Source organism: Uranotaenia lowii, chromosome 2, assembly GCF_029784155.1.
Source record: "Uranotaenia lowii strain MFRU-FL chromosome 2, ASM2978415v1, whole genome shotgun sequence".
Classification (NCBI taxonomy): Eukaryota; Metazoa; Arthropoda; class Insecta; order Diptera; family Culicidae; genus Uranotaenia; species Uranotaenia lowii.
Genome location: NC_073692.1, coordinates 135,894,530 through 135,900,529, shown reverse-complemented (window position 1 = coordinate 135,900,529; position 6,000 = coordinate 135,894,530).

Below are 6,000 nucleotides of genomic sequence, written 5' to 3'. Positions count from 1 at the left end.
TCGGCATACCGGTGAAAATTTATGTTCTTGGAGAAAAAATGTCAGAATTGAAACTTGATAATGATGAATAGATAGTGAGGAGAAAATTTACAGATGTTCTGATGAATCTAAATTTTACATCTACATTCAGAATTCTGAAATCTAAATTCTGAATCTCAATTATGTATGAGTATGCTGAATGATCAAGTATGGTTAAAAAAAACAAGGTCTAAAATCTTCGAATGAATTCCCCCCAACGCAGTTTTCTGTACGGCTCTGCTTTTTGTTAATGCCCGAACATAGGTCTCTGAAGGGAAGGAAACGGTAAGCCGCCATTTGCTGCATTGAAAAGCTAAACGTGTTAATTATATTTTCCGCTGTTGCCGTATTTGCACCAGTAGACTGAGAATCTGCCCAGAAAACGGAGCGTCTTAGTAATACCTGTAACCCATTTCAGTTTTAGCGTCTCAATCTTAAGCGTACCAATAGCCTACTGGATAGCGTTGGTGACTTATGAGATGAAGGTTTTGGAATCGATTCTCATGACAGAAGTTTTATTTTTTTGTTATCATCAATATAATCGAATAATTGCTGGTGCTGCTGCTTCGAGGCGCCACTAGCAACTTTTTTTTATGCCATAATTTGTATAATATGCATTTCGTAAAAAACTTGTTTCAACTATTTTGTTTTTTCCCGTTTTTGAAAGGGTTGTGTAGAAAAAAAAATGCATTCTTTTGAGACTAAAATCATTTTAATTGTGCAGCCCAGTTTCGCAAAAACGTTCTTGACATTTTTAAAATGGCACATACAAATCCACAGACATCAACAGAACTCGTCGAGCTGAGTCGATAGGTACCTATAAAGGTATGCCTAAGACCCATAATTAATGATCTCCCCAATCGACCGATAACCAAACCTTTCTGTAAGAAAGGCAAAAAGGTACCAAACCATGTCTAGTAAGTTTTTTTGAGGGAAAGCGAACTGGCATTTTAGGAGTTTGTTTTATAGAAGGAAGGACTGGTATTTAAAATGTTTAATTCTCTTTGAAATCATAAGCTGATGTGGAGTTGTGGTAGCGTTCCAAACTCCCGCGCAGCTGGTCACAAGTTTGATTCTTGCTGATTTATTTTTAATTTTTTTTCAACTCGATAGATCAAACCAACTACAGTGTTGATGGCTAGCGGTTACGCGTGGCTTGGATGATACCTTTTTTAGAGCTCAACCATGCGTAATACAAAATATTCCCACAAAACTTCCCCTACCCTATTCAGAATCTGAATTTTCAATCTGAATCTGAATTTTGGATATGAGTTCTTAATCTGAATTCTTAAGATATTTTAAGAAAAGTTAACCGCCGTTCATTGATTTTTGTAAATTTGTGTTTCGGCATACCGGTGAAAATTTATGTTCTTGGAGAAAAAATGTCAGAATTGAAACTTGATAATGATGAATAGATAGTGAGGAGAAAATTTACAGATGTTCTGATGAATCTAAATTTTACATCTACATTCAGAATTCTGAAATCTAAATTCTGAATCTCAATTATGTATGAGTATGCTGAATGATCAAGTATGGTTAAAAAAAACAAGGTCTAAAATCTTCGAATGAATTCCCCCCAACGCAGTTTTCTGTACGGCTCTGCTTTTTGTTAATGCCCGAACATAGGTCTCTGAAGGGAAGGAAACGGTAAGCCGCCATTTGCTGCATTGAAAAGCTAAACGTGTTAATTATATTTTCCGCTGTTGCCGTATTTGCACCAGTAGACTGAGAATCTGCCCAGAAAACGGAGCGTCTTAGTAATACCTGTAACCCATTTCAGTTTTAGCGTCTCAATCTTAAGCGTACCAATAGCCTACTGGATAGCGTTGGTGACTTATGAGATGAAGGTTTTGGAATCGATTCTCATGACAGAAGTTTTATTTTTTTGTTATCATCAATATAATCGAATAATTGCTGGTGCTGCTGCTTCGAGGCGCCACTAGCAACTTTTTTTTATGCCATAATTTGTATAATTTGCATTTCGTAAAAAACTTGTTTCAACTATTTTGTTTTTTTCCCGTTTTTGAAAGGGTTGTGTAGAAAAAAAAATGCATTCTTTTGAGACTAAAATCATTTTAATTGTGCAGCCCAGTTTCGCAAAAACGTTCTTGACATTTTTAAAATGGCACATACAAATCCACAGACATCAACAGAACTCGTCGAGCTGAGTCGATAGGTACCTATAAAGGTATGCCTAAGACCCATAATTAATGATCTCCCCAATCGACCGATAACCAAACCTTTCTGTAAGAAAGGCAAAAAGGTACCAAACCATGTCTAGTAAGTTTTTTTGAGGGAAAGCGAACTGGCATTTTAGGAGTTTGTTTTATAGAAGGAAGGACTGGTATTTAAAATGTTTAATTCTCTTTGAAATCATAAGCTGACGTGGAGTTGTGGTAGCGTTCCAAACTCTCGCGCAGCTGGTCACAAGTTTGATTCTTGCTGATTTATTTTTAATTTTTTTTCAACTCGATAGATCAAACCAACTACAGTGTTGATGGCTAGCGGTTACGCGTGGCTTGGATGATACCTTTTTTAGAGCTCAACCATGCGTAATACAAAATATTCCCACAAAACTTCCCCTACCCTATTCAGAATCTGAATTTTCAATCTGAATCTGAATTTTGGATATGAGTTCTTAATCTGAATTCTTAAGATATTTTAAGAAAAGTTAACCGCCGTTCATTGATTTTTGTAAATTTGTGTTTCGGCATACCGGTGAAAATTTATGTTCTTGGAGAAAAAATGTCAGAATTGAAACTTGATAATGATGAATAGATAGTGAGGAGAAAATTTACAGATGTTCTGATGAATCTAAATTTTACATCTACATTCAGAATTCTGAAATCTAAATTCTGAATCTCAATTATGTATGAGTATGCTGAATGATCAAGTATGGTTAAAAAAAACAAGGTCTAAAATCTTCGAATGAATTCCCCCCAACGCAGTTTTCTGTACGGCTCTGCTTTTTGTTAATGCCCGAACATAGGTCTCTGAAGGGAAGGAAACGGTAAGCCGCCATTTGCTGCATTGAAAAGCTAAACGTGTTAATTATATTTTCCGCTGTTGCCGTATTTGCACCAGTAGACTGAGAATCTGCCCAGAAAACGGAGCGTCTTAGTAATACCTGTAACCCATTTCAGTTTTAGCGTCTCAATCTTAAGCGTACCAATAGCCTACTGGATAGCGTTGGTGACTTATGAGATGAAGGTTTTGGAATCGATTCTCATGACAGAAGTTTTATTTTTTTGTTATCATCAATATAATCGAATAATTGCTGGTGCTGCTGCTTCGAGGCGCCACTAGCAACTTTTTTTTATGCCATAATTTGTATAATATGCATTTCGTAAAAAACTTGTTTCAACTATTTTGTTTTTTTCCCGTTTTTGAAAGGGTTGTGTAGAAAAAAAAATGCATTCTTTTGAGACTAAAATCATTTTAATTGTGCAGCCCAGTTTCGCAAAAACGTTCTTGACATTTTTAAAATGGCACATACAAATCCACAGACATCAACAGAACTCGTCGAGCTGAGTCGATAGGTACCTATAAAGGTATGCCTAAGACCCATAATTAATGATCTCCCCAATCGACCGATAACCAAACCTTTCTGTAAGAAAGGCAAAAATGATGCCTGATACGTTTTTTTGGGGAAAAGCGAACTGGTATGTAAGGAGCTCATTTTATGTATGGAAAGAATGGTATTTAAACAGTAGAATTTCCAAGATTTATAACACGCTGAAATGGTGCCGTGGTAGCAACCAGAACTTTCACGTTGCTGGTCACGGTTCGAATCTTACTGTTTTTTTATGCTTTTTTTTTACTGAATAAGTAAAACCAACTACAATATTGATGGATAGCCGTGACGCGTGCCCTAGCATGATACCTTTTTTAGAGCTCAACCATGCATAGAGGAAAAATTCCCACAAAAGGAGGGGAAAGTAATATGACTATTAAATGATTAATCTCATTCTGTAAACTAAATCTGAAATCTTATTCTGATTCTAAAGTTTGAATTTTGAGTTACAACACTTAGTCTAATATTTGAATATAAGTTCCAATTTCAAATTCCAGGTTGATCTTTAATCCAAATTCTTAATCAGAATTCTAAATCTGAATTCTCAATCTGAATTCTGAATCTGAACTCTGAATTTGAATTCTAAATCTGTATTCTGAATCTGAATTCTGAATCTGAATTCTGAATCTGAATTCTGAATCTGAATTCTGAATCTGAATTCTGAATCTGAGTTCTGAATCTGAATTCTGAATCTGAATTCTTAATCTGAATTCTGAATTCTGAATCTGAATTCTGAATCTTAATTCTGAATCTGAATTCTGAATCTGAATTCTGAATCTGAATTCTGAATCTGAATTCTGAATCTGAATTCTGAATCTGAATTCTGAATCTGAATTCTGAATCTAAATTCTGAATCTGAATTCTGAATCTGAATTCTGAATCTGAATTCTGAATCTGAATTCTGAATCTGAATTCTGAATCTGAATTCTGAATCTGAATTCTGAATCTGAATTCTGAATCTGAATTCTGAATCTGAATTCTGAATCGGAATTCTGAATCTGAATTCTGAATCTGAATTCTGAATATGAATTCTGAATCTGAATTCTGGATCTGAATTCTGAATCTGAATTCTGGATCTGAATTCTGAATCTGAATTCTGAATCTGAATTCTGAATCTGAATTCTGAATCTGAATTCTGAATCTGAATTCTGAATCTGAATTCTGAATCTGAATTCTGAATCTGAATTCTGAATCTGAATTCTGAATCTGAATTCTGAATCTGAATTCTGAATCTGAATTCTTAATCTTGTAAATCTCATTTTGATTGTTTTGCATCACACGGTTTTCAACATTGAAATTTCTTTCATCCAAATTTTTTTTTATGATTTCGGATTTTACAACTTTTAATAGTATGGTTTTACCCCTAAAAGTATGCAGCAAACTTAATTTCAGAAAAATTGTGAAAAAAAGTTTTCACAAAACAAAATCGTGTTTTCATGCGTAATGATCTTTAAGTCATCGCAAATTTATCAAAAACTGTGCAAATTGGTATTCTTGGAGAAACAATTCCAGAATTGAAAATTGATAAAGTGAGGAGAAATTTTACGGATGATGAAAAGAGCGAAAGAACATTTTTGCAAGGAAAATTTATTAACGTACACCATACTTTACCTCGCAACATCCAGCTTCATCAATTTTTAATTCTGATATTCTTTCTCCATGAATCTAAATTTTTCACCGATATGCCGAAAATAAATTTACAAAAATTCTGAATCTGAATTCTGAATCTGAATTCTGATTCTGAATTCTGAATCTGAATTCTGAATCTGAATTCTGAATCTGAATTCTGAATCTGAATTCTGATTCTGAATTCTGAATCTGAATTCTGAATCTGAATTCTGAATCTGAATTCTGAATCTGAATTCTGAATCTGAATTCTGAATCTGAATTCTGAATCTGAATTCTGAATCTGAATTCTGAATCTGAATTCTGAATCTGAATTCTGAATCTGAATTCTGAATCTGAATTCTGAATCTGAATTCTGAATCTGAATTCTGAATCTGAATTCTGAATCTGAATTCTGAATCTGAATTCTGAATCTGAATCTGAATTCTGAATCTGAATTCTGAATCTGAATTCTGAATCTGAATTCTGAATCTGAATTCTGAATCTGAATTCTGAATCTGAATTCTGAATCTGAATTCTGAATCTGAATTCTGAATCTGAATTCTGAATCTGAATTCTGAATCTGAATTCTGAATCTGAATTCTGAATCTGAATTCTGAATCTGAATTCTGAATCTGAATTCTGAATCTGAATTCTGAATCTGAATTCTGAATCTGAATTCTGAATCTGAATTCTGAATCTGAATTCTGAATCTGAATTCTGAATCTGAATTCTGAATCTGAATTCTGAATCTGAATTCTGAATCTGAATTCTGAATCTGAATTCTGAATCTGAATTCTGAA